Genomic DNA, 16,818 nt, shown 5'->3' with positions numbered 1-16,818 from the left:
TAGTGGACTGTATAATCTTTTGAATATTGAGCTTATTTATTTATATTGCTTATTTAATATTGGTGGTTATATTACAGGGTGTTTTACATGTACATATGTATGTATATGAATAGTGGGGGAGTCGATGATGCGGCGGTACAAACTCTGCGTCCGGTTGGTTTCATCTAGAAATTTTTACTAACTTCCACTCCACAAAATAAGTCGAGCCAAAAGGGAATGAAAGATCAGGCGATGCGACGGTCCAATGCAAAACGGTACACATCGTTGTATGCGTGTGCAGCTGCGGGCTTTAGCTATACGTGAGAACATTACAGCTATGTTTTGGACACAAGCAATAACAACACAGCTATGCGCGTAAAAATAGTTACGTAACCGGTGCAATACAATCAAGAGCATATGAATAGGGCAATTGTAATATACATGAACATTGAACTAAAACTACGCGGCTAATTTCTCAACATACTGGCCCCCTAAACGACTGTACAGAACAAGGGAAGCACAGCAAGTTTGGTTATAGGTCTCTTATAAACTCCTCGGGCTGGTTTTACGGTGACCACTCGAACCTTCTCGTCTTGACCAGGATGAACTTCGGTGATTCGCCCAAGCAGCCCCTTGCTAGGCGGTTGACTCGGTTCGTTCAGTACCACAAGAGTGTCCACGGCTATGTCGTTGGACTCTTGCTGCCAAATCGTGCGAGGTTGCAAGGAAGTCAGACTCCAACGTTTCCAGAATCCTTGAACCTTGGCTTGCAGTTGTCTCTTACGCTGCAGTCTGTTAATGTTGACGTCTAACAAGGACGGCTCCGGCACCGACATGTGAGGTTGACCTGTAAGAAAATGAGCAGGAGTAAGGGGATCCAAGCTGTGATCGCTGGGCGCGCACAGTGGGCGAGAGTTGAGTAAACCTTCAATCTGGGTTAAAATTGTTGAATATTCCTTGAAAGTGAAAACACTGCTACCAATTATTCGGCGAAGGTGGAGTTTGATAGATCGTACGCCTGTCTTCCAAAGACCACAGACGGCGGAATGAAGTGCCAGTTGATTTCCTGACTCGTCAGAAAGTTAGCAATTTCCTCGTCCTGACTTTGAGATACAGCTATCCGTTGCATCTCCGTCCGTTCCTTTCTGGCTCCATGGAATGTTCTGCGATTGTCTGAGTACAAATCGGATATGGGGACACGTCGAGACCAAAACCGTTTGAAAGCGGCGATAAATGCAGGAGTCGTCAAATCACTGACGAGCTCGATATGAATTGCTTTGGTGGACAGACAAACAAAGATGGCAAACCAAGCTTTGCCAAACTTCGGTGTCCGACCTGCTGATGTCTTGATGGTAACTGGTCCAGCGTAATCCAATCCAGAATGTAGAAAACAGCGGGTGGGCTAAACGCGAAAGGCGTACCTTTACGCTGGAGGAAACAAATCTTGTAGTTGAATACGATTTTGCGGACTATGTTACGGGCTCCAAGGATCCAGTACTTTTGGTTCAACGTGTGGAACATAAATTCGACTCCAGCGTGTAACGATGTTACGTGCTGGTGTCTAGCTAATAAAACAGCGACTGGTGATTCCTTTGGAAGAACTATGGGATGTTTTGCCTCATAGGTTGCCATCGAATTTCCAATGCGTCCTCCTACGCGCAGAATTCCTTGGTCGTCAACAAATGGAGTGTAGTGAATCAACTTGGATTTTTGAGAAAGGGCTTGTCCAGAACTCCATCTGAACATGTTTGATTACCCTAGATCGGGCATATTGAAGCTCCCATGACGATAAAAACGATGACAGGCGGTCCTTGCAACGAAGTCGATGTACAAAGCGAAAGCAATAGCTAATTGTCCGCAAGAGATGTGACCAGGAGGAAGCTTTGTTGATCATACAATTACAGGTGGCCAAGTGCGATGTGATTGGGAAAGCCATGGTGGTCCATTCCACCACAGTTGATGTTCTACCAAATCCTTTGGTAGAAGACCGCGTGATGCACAATCCGCGGGAATGTCCTCAGTGCGAATGTATTACCAGCAGCTACGTGGGCAAGCTTCCAGAATCTCAGCAGTGCGATTACAAACATAAGTGTTCCAAGTCCGTGGGGGTGATGAGAGCAAAGTAGTAAAATTTTGGAGTCTGACCAACACGACGTACTGGAAATAGGAATAGTAAGAGCTTGCTTAACCTGAGACATCAATTTCGACAGAAGATGGGCGGCATTCAATTCGAGTCGTGGGATGGAGATAGGTTTGATGGGTGCAACACGGGTTTTTGCGGCGATCAGTTTTACAGCATAGTCATTATTGAATCTCACGCGACTGTAGATGACAGCGGCTTACGCATGAGATGAAGCATCGACGAATCCATGCAGCTCCGTTGCTTGAAGTGGCGAGGATAGGTAGCGGGGTATGCGACAGCTTTCCAGTAAATGAACTTCAGCTACAAACTGTTGCCACCGTGCGCATAGCTGCGCGGGTAGTGATTCGATCCATTCGACCGAGCTCAGCCAACTATTTTGAAAGAGAACCTTTAGAAATACAGTTGTGGGGGCAAGCAACCCTAGTGGATCATAGATCTAGGCAAGCTCAGACAGCAAAATCCGTTTTGTCAGAACCCTTGTAGCGTCAGGAATGGTCATCTTGAAGGAAAGCTCGTCCACAGCCGGGTCCCAGCGTATTCCAAGAACCTTGACATATTGAGTCGGGCTATCTCCCTATAGGGCTTCAAGTCTATACTCACAAATGTCCTTTGACAGCGAATTGAGTAGTGACCAACAGTTTGAACTCCATTTTCGAAGTTTAAATTGAGCTTGGCTCAATAGTAAAATTAATTCATCTTTGAGTGCAATGAGATCGTCGATATTATCGCAACCAGTAGGAATATCATCCACGTACGCGTCTCGTACAAGCACAGCAGCAGCCTTCGGATACAAATCGGCATGATATTGCGCGATCTGCTTGAGAACTCGAACCGCCAAGAATGGTGAAGACGCTAAACCATACGTCACGGTCAGTAGTCGATAATGATCGAGTGTAGCAGTCTCCTCCTTTCGTCACTTGGTTGAACTCGTTCCATGTCCATGAACGATCGAACCAAAGTGTCCAGATCCTCGTGCGCGTGATGTGCTAGTGCGTGGTTGTGAGCATCACTACTGAGATGGTAGCTGCCTGTAATGACCCAACCAAAATTAGTATGAAGTGCAATAGGATATTCAGAACCAAACTCTTTGCGTTGTCCAGTGTAAAGGTTCCAAAGCTGATCAGCTCCTAAGATCACGTCGATTTCGCCTGGTTTACCAAATGTAGGGTCCGCTAAGGGTAGATCACGAATCCTTTTCCACATCGGTGTGTTAGACTCGATCCTCTGGGCTGGAATCGAGGAGGTTAAAGTGTTCATAATCAGACCTGTTACCACCACTGAGGCCGAGCTTGTGCGGGAGAGCAGCGTGAATGTGGCACCTCTAGTAACCCCAGCAGGATTTGCGCCTAGACCAACCACTGGTATACGAGCGTGGGTGCGCGGCAAACCAATTCGTTGAATAAATGATTCGGCGACCATCGTTATAGTCGAACCAGTATCCAACAGTATCCTGCAGGTGGTCTCGTTTCCCCAGGAGTCGACTATAGTGGCCAAAATCGGTGGCAATATGGCCTGACTCATGGCCACGAATTTCCTCTCCAATGTTTGATGGCAGGATCAGCATCAGCAGAGAAACTGGACGAGCGGACGGTAGATTCATCGGATGTATTGACAGCAGCGGAAGCCATGACAGAGCGCATATCCCCTGGATGAACAAGAGTGTGGTGCCTCAACTTACACAGACGGCACGTGTTTGTGGAATTACACTCCTTTACTTGATAAGATCGGCTTAGACAATTGAAGCACAAATTACCATCCATTGCGAACGTGCGGCGATCCATAACATCCAGAGCCTTGAATTGAGTGCACGCATAAAGACTGTGTTGCTCGTGACAATATACACAATCACAAACAGGCGTTTTTGGCACATCAACATGATGAGAAAATGCACGACGTTTATTCAGCACCGTGTGTGTACCATGGATTAGCTTTGGATCGTGACAAGACGGGCGCAGACAAAGCCGAACAGGTAATTTATGCTCACATTTTCTTTTCGAGATTCACTGGAGGTAGCCCAAGCTTCCTTGCTTCCTTGTTTTTGAGCCTCTCCCATGCGTCCTGGTAATTGGCCTCCGATATGGGAATATGTTTTATCAGAGACAACGCTTCATCATCCAGATAAGATTTCAAATAATGAAACTTTTGGCACTTGGAAAAACTACTCTTGTAGTCGACTCAGCCTAAGAACAAGTCACTAAATTGACACCAATCCTCGTATCTGCCCGAAAACGTCGGAATGCGTATTTTTTCGAAAGGCAGCTCTGTGGTTCTCGATGAGTCCCGAATCTTCTCCAGAAGTTGAGCTTGTCCCTCAAATAAGCGTTCCACAGTGTTTGATAGCAGTAGATTTGAGTTGTCGTGCTCATTATCGTGACTGCTCCGGTCACGTATGGCTTCGGTGAAAATACTATGCGCACTAAAGAACTTTTTCTCATATTCGGGGATTTCCAAATCCGGATCCACGTATTTATCTTCATCATTATATTGGACCAGCTCAGAGAGCTCCGTAAAGCGGTTGAAAGTTGCACAGAAGTACATGACTGTACAAACTCTTAAGCCTCCATAGCCACGCGAGTTATTTGGGATTTGCAGACATCACGTTGCTGAATTAGACGATGAACTAGGGTCTTCATGGTGAACAGCGGTCAACGATTTCACTCAATATGTCCACTACTGGCTAAAATAATAAGTACACGCTACAATAGACTATACAAATATTTATCATAAGCATTTTTCATTTCAAATATATATTTTATGACCGATTAAACCTTAAAATCATAAATAAGGGCTGGCCAAAATAATAAGTACAGCAATTCTACAAAGCGAAAAACTGAAAGCGTCTCCAAATTTGTCCACTTTTTTTATAATTTATAATCTTTTAATAGTATCCTAAATAGCCACATTTTTTTGATGATTTCGGCCATTCTTCTTGGCATACTAGCAATAAGTTTGCGGCAAGTCTCCACTGGAATCTCATACCACGTTTTTTGCACAAATTCTCCACAATTCTTTTTCTTTTCGAAAAGCATTTTTACCAATTCGACGTTTAAAGTCACCCCAAATGTGTTTAAGTCAGGAGACTGACTTAGCCAAGCCATAACGTTTACATTTTTTTCCATAAACCATGCCTTCACCACCTTTGAGGTGTGCTTTGGGTCATTTTCCGGTACGAAGACCCATCTCAAGGGCATGTTTTCCTCAGCATAAGGTTGTATAATGTCTGTCAATATCTTTTTATACCCGAATTGGATCACATGATCAGTTATGCGATGTACCTCAACGCCATGCCAAGAAAAATAGCCTCAGATACCTATACATCAGCCTCCGTTCTTAACCATTTTCTTTTTGTACCGGAAGTCGAATTCTTTGCCTTTGGCTCGTTGTATACATCTTCTATAGCCATTATTAAAAAGATTTATTTTTGTTTGGTCTCTCAATAATATCTTATTCCACTTTTAAGACCCATCTGACCCAGACCATGCCAAATGATTTTCAACGACTTTTTGCCTCATCTTTAAAATTTTTACTCGAAGTAAGGCAACTTTTCGGACTATACGTCCTGTTAGATCTGTATATTGAAGTCTCCGACGAACCATCAGACCTGATTTTTCTTTCCCAATTTGAGCGTATTTCGCCTTGGAAGACATGAACTGATCCTTTTTTGCAAGACCGATGATGCGGGTGTCCGTTGTTTGTAAAGATTTCTTCTTCCATCCTCGATTTTCAATAAGCACTTTAGACTTTAAAATATTCTGAACCAAAAATACTGATCGTCCAAGACTTTTCGCAATTTCCCGGAGAATTTTCCTTTCTTTTTGAAGACTTATGGAAAACTTCTTTTCTTTAGCAGTACGGCCTATCTAAAGATTTTTTTTTAACTCTCATGTACTTAAATATGAAGGAACTCAATAAAAACCAACAATCCTTTGACTAAATCCTTATCTAATCCTTTAAAATTTATAAATAACACCAGTGTACTTATTATTTTGGCCAGACCAAAAATGGCCATTCAGCAAAAATGTATGCATCGAATTTTACTTTAATTTTTGATTTAAATATTTGGCAAGACTGTAACCTTTCCAAATATAACAATTGGTATCCATAAATTTACAAACATCCGAGCTATTCCATTACAAACTAGCACAACACCGATGTACTTATTTTTTTGGCCAGTAGTGTATATAAAATAAACTCAAACACGGAAATCCGGCTCGAAGGACCAAAACTTTGCTATGGTTATGACTTAGTGGACTGTATAATCTTCTTAATATTGAGCTTATTTATTTATATTGGTTATTTAATATTGGCGGTTATATTAAAAGGTAATATGTAAAACACATGTACAATGTATATGAATAGCGGGGGAGTCGATGATGCGGCGGTACAAACTATGCGTCCGGTTGGTTTCATCTAGAAATTTTTGCTAACTTCCACTCCACAAAAGAAGTCGAGCCAAAAGGGAATTAAAAGATCATGCGACGGTCCAATGCAAAACGGTACACATCGATGTATGCGTGTGCAGCTGCGGGCTTTGGCTATACGTGTAAGAACATTACAGCTATGTTTGGGAAACAAGCAAGAACATAGGAATAGGGCACAGTAGTCTTCACACAAAATTACGTAGCTCTAGATCGTATAGTCTCTGAGAACTAGGCCTCAAACAAGACTGACAGACGGACAGATGGACATAACTATGTATGTACTATACTCCAGTTTTCAGTTTTGCATGAACTGTCCGAATTACTTTGAAAACACCAAAATTGGTGTCAAGGTCCGATATCACAGGAGTGTGGGTACCAAATTTGGTTGCTCTATGTAGCTCTTATAGTCTCTGAGATCCTTGAACTCACATTTTGCAATAGGCAAAGCCGACCATGAAACATGTGTGTTAGAGAGAGACACAGCGAGAGAGAATTAAATTGTTTTCTTGATTCTGGCTATAATAATTATACGATCTGGATCAAATTTTGCACTCTAGAAGATATAGTCATCTTTGAAATTGTGGATGCCACAGATTTTCGCCCTTTGTGGGGACGGAAGTGGGTGGGGCGAAGTTTTGGAATATACTTGTAACAGTGTCCGGATATATCATAAGTCCGGATATAAAATGTCGTTGCTCTAGCTCTTATAGTCTTTGAGCACTAGGCGCTGATAAGGACGGACAGACAGACAATCGACTCGGATATTGATGGTGATCAAAAATATATATACTTTACGGGGTCGGAAACGCTTCCTTCTGGACGTTACACACATCCATTTTCACCACAAATATAATATACCCCTACACTCATTTTGAGTATCGGGTATAAAAACACGCACGAAATAGTTCTTAAAATATGTTACATGTTTATTGTGTATTTGTGGTCGGAGCAGCACTGACTCTATCAACGCGGCGCGGCTGCAGCAGCATCCAAAAGCTCAGATCAAACGCAAGAGCGCCAAAGCTTACCAGAGCGCAAGCGTTAGCGGTGTGGGCGCTAATAGAGGGAGATTACAAAACATTAAAAATAGCAAAACAATGATGCTCGATGGCATATACTTTAGGACAATTCTGCGCCGTTCTACTCCAAACATTCTCCCCCCGGTTTAAAGTCATAGCTTTCAACCCATACAGAGTCGACGGACAGGACGGCTTGCTTCCCCACTGCTCTATTGAGTAAACCCATCGTTGTTTGAACTATTGCGACTCTGATGATTCTAAACTTGCCTGGTATGGCCTCTTCGGCACCAAGCTGCTGACAACGACTTAGATGGTTAGCGTTAAGGTTATTTCGGGCTCTGGTAACGTCATGGAGCTTGAGCCCTTTAGAAAGTGAGTTGGCAGGAGCACTTCTAGATTTTCTGGGTCTTCTGAAATGGGATACAGTGGTCGAGAGTTAAGAATTGCCGAAATCTAATACACGAGAGTGCGAAGCTCTTCAAGGTCTAGCACCGTTGCCGCGACGACTCAATAAAAGTGTGATATTTTGCCGCTTCCCATTATCCGCCAAAATGAGGAGAACGAGGAGGGATATCGCTATTCCTCAATGACGCGATCAATCAGGCTGTGTTTAGATCCTTGCTGACCCATATGCGTGGCCTTGGTTGAAAAACAAACAAATATTGCAATGTAGGTTTTGCATTGTGGCCTATTCCGAATTTCAGCTTTGTAATAGAACCACCCACAAAAGTCGATTCCAGTTGTGTGGAACGCGGCGTTCGGTTCGACTCGATCCGTTGGCAAGTCTCCAATCACGTGCCCTGCCAACCTTTGTCCGAACGCACCAAACGCATTTGCTAAAGACGCTTGCCACCAATTTCGCCCTCCAACAGGCCAACATTTCTGACGAAGCGATGCAAGTAAAGCTTGTGGACCAGCATGCGAGAACTTTTCATGATAGAAAGTTATAATGGCCTTCTTGATTGGATGACACTTCGAAAGCAAGATTGGGTGCTTTGCATCGAATTTTCGAAGCTCTCCACCAACGTGCCATCACCACCGAGTGTCGGGCGCATGTAAAACAACGTGCTCTTGGCAGGAAGTGCTATAGTGGCGTTGATCTTCTCAGCAAAATAAACTTTCTGGATACTTTTTATTAGAAGACGCGTTCCACAGGCTTGCTCCTGCACGGTGAGCGAACCACTTGATCGAACGTATTTTCAATTTCTTGGACGTTGACATGCAATGACTGCATCTTTCAAGAGGCGATGCAGTTACTGCACCGTCAAGTGGCACGTGTGAAACCAGCAGAAGGCTGTTACGCGCGAATCCCAGGCAAAACGCAGCCCTCTTCCCGCCCAACCGACCGAGGGGCGCTCCCGCATGACGCACGGTGCGTAGCCGAACCGAACGCGAACATGCAAGAAAGATAGCTATTAGACTAACATTCGAGGAAAATTAGCACTAAACTTACTAAGAAACTAAGCATGCAATCAAAATACAAATACCACTACAATTACTAATTATTAGAAAGGTGTGTAAGGATTAGTAATTTAATAAGGGGAAGAGAATTAGTGGTGGATATAATATGGTAGAGGGAAATATAATCCGAGCATAAGACCCTAAATGGTTCATCCAAGGAATAATTCGATCTACAAAGTGGATGGAACAACGGTATAAAATTTCTAGTCAGTCTAATAGGAATCGTGAAGTTTATGCGGCTCAACAGATCAGGGCTGTCTATGTCACCCCTAATCAAGTACTGATTCTATACGGTCCTGGTGTACTTTGTACTGAGGGCACCATACACAGGAGCCGTATTCTAAGATCGGACGAACAAGCGAGGTATAGAGAGTCTTTGTTATATTCCTTCCGTCAAATTCCTTTGACCACCTCTGTATAAACCCAAGCACGCCCATGGCCTTATTTACCATGGTAGAAATGTGTTCGGAAAACTTTAACTTGGGGTCTAACATAACACCCAGATCATCCACCGGGGTAATTCTCTCAAGAGAACCACCAAATAGGGTATAGGGAGCCAACAAAGGGCTAAAACGATGAAATGTCATAACTTTGCATTTCGAGGCATTAAGGTGTAACAAGTTTGCACAGCACCATGATTGAAAGCTATTGAGATCGGATTGCAAGCGAGAATGAAATGAAATGTCCTTGTACTGGACACAGAGTTTAACATCATCCGCATACATAAGTACTCGAGAGTATGTTAATACTGAAGGCAAGTCATTAATAAAGAGTGTGAAGAGTAAGGGGCCTAGATGGCTGCCCCGTGGTACTCCCGAAGAAACCTTTACTGGTAAAGAGAGGGAGTTTTTGAAGAGGACTCTTTGAGACCTAGAACAAAGATAGCTAGAAATCCATCTCAGGAAGTTGGGCGGAAACCATAAAAGGTAAAGTTTATGCGCTAAAAGGGAATGGTTTACAGAGTCGAATGCTTTACTTAAGTCGGTGTAAATAACATCCGTCTGTAAGTTACCTTGAAAGGCTTTAATAATGATAGAGGTAAACTCTAACAAGTTCGTGGTGGTTGATTGTCGCCTTATAAATCCATGCTGAGTTGGAGATATAAGTGACTTCTCAAACATTTTAGGAATAGCGGATAACTTTGCTATACCTCTATAATTTTTTTGCATCAGACTTGCTACCTTTTTTATGGAGAGGAATTATAAACGATTCCTTCCAGATCGGGGGGAAGCAAGAAGAATCAATGGACATGGTGAATAGTTTAATCAAAGGTCCACACAGCGCCTCGGCGCAGTACCTGAGTACACAACCTGGAACCCCGTCTGGACCCGGTGAAAACACCGGCTTAACTAGTCGAAGATCATGAAGTAGGGGACATTCATTTAACAAGGGACTGAAAATGCCGTTCGACCTCGGTATACCGTATGGGTACGTATGACCAGAGTAGCTTTCCTCAGAATAAATGGTTTGGAAAAATTGGGCAAAAAGATCGGCAATTGCCTGATCATTATTTGCCGACGTATTACAAAATGATAGCGAGGATGGGTGTGCGGACGTTCTACGCTTACTGTTTACGAAGCAGTAAAACTGTTTAGGGTCCTGAGAAAAACGTATCCTGCATCGAGATAGGTAGTTCTTATAGCATTGAGCATTAAGAACTGAAAAGTTTGACCGAGCTATTACATAGCTAAGGAGAACCTTCTTCTTGAAATTTTTTATAAAGTCTTTCCAGATCTAGTCGGACAAGAAAGGGGGTCACAAGAATCAAAAAATGTGCCAAGAGCATTGTAAGAAATGTTCGTGCCTTTTATGACATCAGTGCACATGTACAAAGCGGACCAATCAAAATCCCTAATGAGGTTATTAAGCTTCGCAAACTCGGCATTACGAAAGCAGCGGACACGTTCAGGTAGCCTACTCGACCGATCCAATACAGTTGGTCTGGCCAAAAGCAGAGCAAATAGTGTCAAAGTGAGTTGGGGAGACACTTATCTTGAACGAAGATATCTCCCTGGCATAAGAGAAATTAAACTTCTCCACCTTTCAACCCACGGCATTTATTCTGCTTTGACTCGATGTGAGGTCAGGGGCCAGCCGTGAGACAAAAACTTGTCGTTTTGGTGGGACTCCCACCAGTGGTTTGGGCACCACAGGCCTAGTACCTGTGGCGGCAATACCCGGAGGTCCGGAACGTCTATTTACTGGTGGGATCGGGATGGACCGGACAACTAGTGAGCTTGCGGACACTACGGACTCGGACGCTGCAGACGTACTTGGCTGCACATTCTCCGAGGCGATGAATTCGGCTACCGAATCTGCATCGCCAGCAGCTGTCGTTGCCCTTGGGGTGGCAAACGAAATCAGCTGCTGTACACTTTGAGTGGTCAGAGTCCGATTTTCGGCAACGAGCGGCTGAGGCGACTATTGGCACTTGCAGATCCCGCAGAGTGACCTTTTTGCGCCTCGGAGACTCATTCAGCAGTTTTAAACCGCTAAACTGAGCCTCCATGGCTAGAAGCCGATCGTATTGGTTTTTAAAACCAACGGTCAGCTCCTTAAAGCCACTCCGCGTCTGCCTAATAAAAGCTACCATGTCTTTCTCCACCGCACGGCATGCCTCGCAACTGTAGTGCAAACCATTACGCTTTGAAATGGCATCACTCACAGGGCCAGAAAATCCAGCGCATTTTGCGTTCACTACGATGTCGCAGAGCCAGCAGGGGATAATCGGCTGATCGTGGGTGATCAGCTTATTGCATGATTTTTTGGCACATACAACAGAAAAATCCATAATAAAAAATTTGAACAAAATTAAAATCAAATAATCAGGCAGGCTCCGTTTTTCATTTACTTTTGCGGATTACGTTTTCAGCCAAAACGTTTCGTTTTCGTTTTAAGGTGTTCCATTTTTCACATATTTTTTTTATCGATATGTTACATTTTGAAGTCCGAATTAAATTGGGCGGGAAACAGCTGTGCTCACCCAGATGTTCTGTTAAGCACATGTTACAAGCACAGTCTGAGCTGTTACATGCACATTTGTGCTGTTATACGCAAAAATTTATTAATTGCCAACGTTCCGATAACCAAATCGGAATGCGTCAGCTGCTTACACCAAAACGAAATTTGTTGTTGCTGTGGCCAATTTTTTCCGAGCCAAATTTTAGGTTGGGTTAAAATAAAATTATTTATAAAGAAAGCACAAGTTAAATTACCCTGATATAGGTATCAAGTTTATGTTAATGCATCAATAAGTCATCTATTTTTTTCCTTTTGCAATTAAGGTTCGTTTTGTTGTATAAAAAGCCGTTTACTTTTCATTTCGTCAACGAAAATGTTTTCGTTTTGAAAACGAAGAAATCTTGCGGAATGGGAAAAAGAGAGCCCCAATTTATGTGATTTCAAAAGTAAATCGGAAAACTTTTGTGAATGTGAAAAACGGAGCCTGGCTGAATATTTCAAAACAAATGGCTATCAAACTAGTGTGCCAGACAAACGCTAATAGGAGGAGAGGAGAACAGTTTCAGCAGCAGCTAATGAGAGAGAGAGAACTACTGAACTGAAAGTTACGAGAGCGAGAGAGAAAGAACAGTTATTTAAGTTTAAGTGATAGGGAGAGAGTGATAACACAACAAAAGCTACCAGACGAGAGCGGACTGCAATGCAATGTAATGCGCACTCACTCACTGCAACAACACAAACACGACAAGCCGACGCCGAAAAATAAAAAGTTAAATAATGTTTTAACACAAATCAAAAGGCATGCACTCGCGGAATAGAATAGGTTTCCAGATTGTTGGCTGTTTAAGAAGTTAATTAAAGTTTATTGAGGAAAACATCGGCTGTTTATTCAAAACAAAAGGAAAAAATGCGGAGCGCAAAACAAAAACGCGTCTGATCACTACGAAAGATAACGAACGAAAATGTCTTGCTTCGAGCTATAAATATATCCAAAGCCACGTTGGAGATGGCGAAACGAGTTCGTTTACTCGCTGTCACATGAGAGGTCCTTCACAAATTATTCAATCAATGCCGTCTGTCTGCGCTCCGGTAAGTCTGCAGGTGGCGAAACTGGAGAAGGCCACTCTGACGAGTCTGATAAAAGGTATGCCGATCCATTTAGCCAAAATTCGGAAACTGAAAACATTTTTGAAGAACACCACCTTGATACGACATCTGCTGGGTTAAGCTCTGTTAGAACGTGATGCCACTCCATTTATTTGGTTAACTCTGGATTTGCGCAATTATGTTGGAGACAAAAATGTTAAAGTTTGATGGGGCTTCATGTATCCAGGACAACACAATAGTTAAACAACAGCGGAAAACAGAAGGAAGATGAGAGACTTTGTTTTATGTTTAGCACGAGCTCAGCCAACAGCAACGACGCGGCCAATTCCAATTTAAGTATGGTTAACGTTTCTAAAGGCGCTACCTTGGACTTTGAGCAGAGCAAGCGAAGATGGACATTCGATTTTATGTAAACGCCAGCTCCATATGCGGCCAAGCCGGCATCACACAATCCGTGCAACTGGAGGAATGACTTCGGAGGAATGAGTTCGACGAGGAAATTTGAACTTTTCAACGATGCGTAATTGAGATGTCAGGTCAGACCACACTGCCGACTGCAAGAATATTTTGGCTTTGACTAGAATAGGTGCCATCAAACCGAGCGGATCATAGAATCTGGCCTGTCGATGACAGGACAGTACGTTTGGTGAGTGGGCCTTCTGGCATGATTTGCGAAAAATTTAACAGTAGGTTATCTGGGTTAGGATTCCATACCAGCCCCAATGCCTGCGCTTTGTCTGTTCCATCATGGAACTTGAGCAGTTGTTCCCTGTCTTCCTCAGGCTCCTCCTCAAGCACTCTCGACTCATTGGAGCACCATTTGCGTATGGCAAAGTTTCCTCTATTCAGGAGCTCTTTTACTTGACGATGGATCGCATTCACCTCTTCAATTGTGTCACCCGATATAAGATCGTCGACGTAGAAGGATGCATTGCAAATATTCATTCTGGAGAGTCATCCGCACACAGCGATATCTTGCAGATATCTCCACAATGTGCAATCCGAAAGAACCTAAACCAAAGCAGTGGGCTAAATAGTTAGGCCAGCCATTAATAAGTCATTGAGAAAGCGCGCAGACGTTTTCTTTTCAGATCCATCGAAAACAACAGGTAGTTTTGTTCTGCTACTGTCAAATTGTTGCACGCACTGATGTGTCATAAAAAATTGCCAATTTTTGGATGGGAGAAGGCAACGACCTATATTGACCTATATTGAGCATTCAGCAAATGATTTTTCGACCACTTTGACCTTTGAATCCACGACAAGCGAGACAGAATGAGTTGCCATGAACCAAGAGCAGTAGTTTTCTAGTTTTCCCAAAAACGCTTCACAGCTTCAGACACGGAATCCTCCTCATCCATTGGTACGTGCGGTCTAGCTGCCAAGCTAGTCAAGAGACGGTTGTTGGTGGTGCGAGCCAGACCTCTGGAGACGATCCAATCAGGTTTGGTGTTCTGGAGCGACGGTAAAGTATCAGCCAACTAGATCTGTCCGACACAGATCAAGTCAAAAAAAACCAGCGCTTATCAGCATATCGATTCGCTGATATCTATAAAACAAAGGTTCAGCCAAATTTAAACATCCCAGCCTGCACCATTTATATCGTAATACCGGCCTTTGAGTCATAAAGCAACGTATGATGCCTCATATGACACTGCTTACAACTTTCAAACTTGCACTGCTGCAAACCGTGACCCTTGCGTCAAAGATGCATTTTCTTTGCTTCCTTACAGAGCAACGTAGGGGAAACATTTTTAACCATGTTGCATTTGGTTAAGGTATTGGCAGGATAAAAATTGTTTATTTTGATAACAAGAAGACGCCATTACCTCAAACTCCGATTTGTACCGGGTTGATCAACAACTTAGGCTCCGAATGCCGTCATCTGAAAGCATCCGTTATATTTTTGTGTATTCTCCAGGAAATTGTTTGATTGGATTGTATTTCCATAGAATGTACAATGTACATATATGTATCTCAGTGCCAGTCTAGACTCCGTCAAGTAAAGACGCGCCAGAAGTTAAGCAACAGCAAACGCAAATCTAACAACAAAATCCACGCAGAAAATCATTCAAGTGCACAAAGAAAATTCCAAAAAAGCCAATAACAAATACAACAAGTGAACAGTTACAAATCCAAGTGAAGCGCGCTGCAGCCCAAGCTCGAGCGCAATGTCGCGACCACCAGACCCAAAATTGCTCACTCAGTGGGACAAAACAGCTTTCTTAGAACCACAATACATATCAATAAACAGAAAATATAAGAAATCTTTCGAAAACACCTCCCCTTTTATAATAAAAAAAGTCATAGACTACCAGTGTTGCGGTGAAGTAGACTCGGTTAAAAAAATCAGAGACGGATCACTTCTAGTCAAAACAAAAGGAACAGCCCAGGCTACTAGACTTATGAAAATCACCAAATTCCACGACTTCGAAGTAATAGAAACTGAACTCAAAACTCTAAACTTCTCCAAAGGGGTAATATACTACAACGACTTGCGGAACATTGATATAGACGAAATCAAAAAAGAACTCAAACCTCAAAAAGACATTGACGCAACCAAAATACTCAAACAGAAAGACAACGTACTCCATGAAACCGGACTCATCATAGTCACATTCGACACACCAACTCTACCTCAACATTTAATGATCGGTTGCGAACGAGTGAACGTACGTCCTCAAACGCCTCGCCCCCTTAAATGCCACAACTGCCAAAAATACGGCCACCCTTCTAAATACTGCAGATCCCCAAAGATCTGTACTAACTGCTCAGAAGTACACCCTGCTGACGATGAATTATGCTCTAAACCAAAGTTTTGCAGTAACTGCAAATTCAACACATTAACCACAATTAACCAATGAACCACAGCCCCATAGACAAAAATTGCCCAGAGTTCCTCAAACAAAAAGAAATCACAATAATCAAAACAATCGAAAAAGTAGATTTCACTACCGCAAAGAAAATTTACCACCAACGGAACCCCCATCAATCCACACCATACGCTGAAGTAGCCCACCATCAACAACCAAAACCTCATAACACTGAAACATCTACCTTATCATAGCCCACCTATAACCAATCACACCAAATAAGACCAATTAAAGACTACGGAGACATCACCCCAAACACACATCCAATCAACGCTAACCCAACTTCATCCCAACTACACCCCCCCAGCCAACAACAAGAAATGGATATGGACACCGAAACTACGGAAACCGCTAAAAATACCAAACATGCCAAAACTATCCAAGATTCTGACCGTAAACGCAGAAGCCAGACTAAGGAAGAAGACAAACTTAAACTGGTTACCAAACACCTCAAAGCCAAAGATAAAACTGAAAATATAAGACCCCAAACGCAAACCTAGCCCTTTTATCTAATAATGCATTAGCAAACCAAATTTACAGCCTTTAAATATCAGCCCAAACTAGTAACTATCACTAAGCATTAACACTAAGAAAACAAAACACTACTCCCACTAACATATAATGCTCAAAAGAATCCAATGGAACATCCACGGATACAAGAATAATTATATAGAACTGCAATCACTCATGAAATCCCACAACCCTCAAATTATTGCATTACAAGAAACATAACGAACCCCATCTCACTCCCAATCCCAATTAACTTTAGCCTATACTGCAACAACAACCCCACTAATGCTTTCGGTGGCACAGCTCTCCTCATTCACAACTCCATCTCCCATACCCAAATTCAG

General features: G+C 42.8%; 1 protein-coding gene across 1 annotated transcript in view; it reads left to right on the top strand.

Annotated features, from left to right (window-relative positions):
• LOC6603397 (stromal interaction molecule homolog) overlaps nucleotides 1-16,818 on the top strand; it is a 183,999-nt gene that overhangs the window by 94,210 nt on the left and 72,971 nt on the right. The gene's annotated exons all lie outside the window — the stretch shown is intronic.

This window comes from Drosophila persimilis, unplaced genomic scaffold, assembly GCF_003286085.1.
Source record: "Drosophila persimilis strain 14011-0111.01,24,50 unplaced genomic scaffold, DperRS2 tig00000677-arrow-arrow-pilon, whole genome shotgun sequence".
NCBI lineage: Eukaryota > Metazoa > Arthropoda > Insecta > Diptera > Drosophilidae > Drosophila > Drosophila persimilis.
Note: the sequence above shows the minus strand (reverse complement) of the source record. Positions and strands in the feature narration are given on the sequence as shown.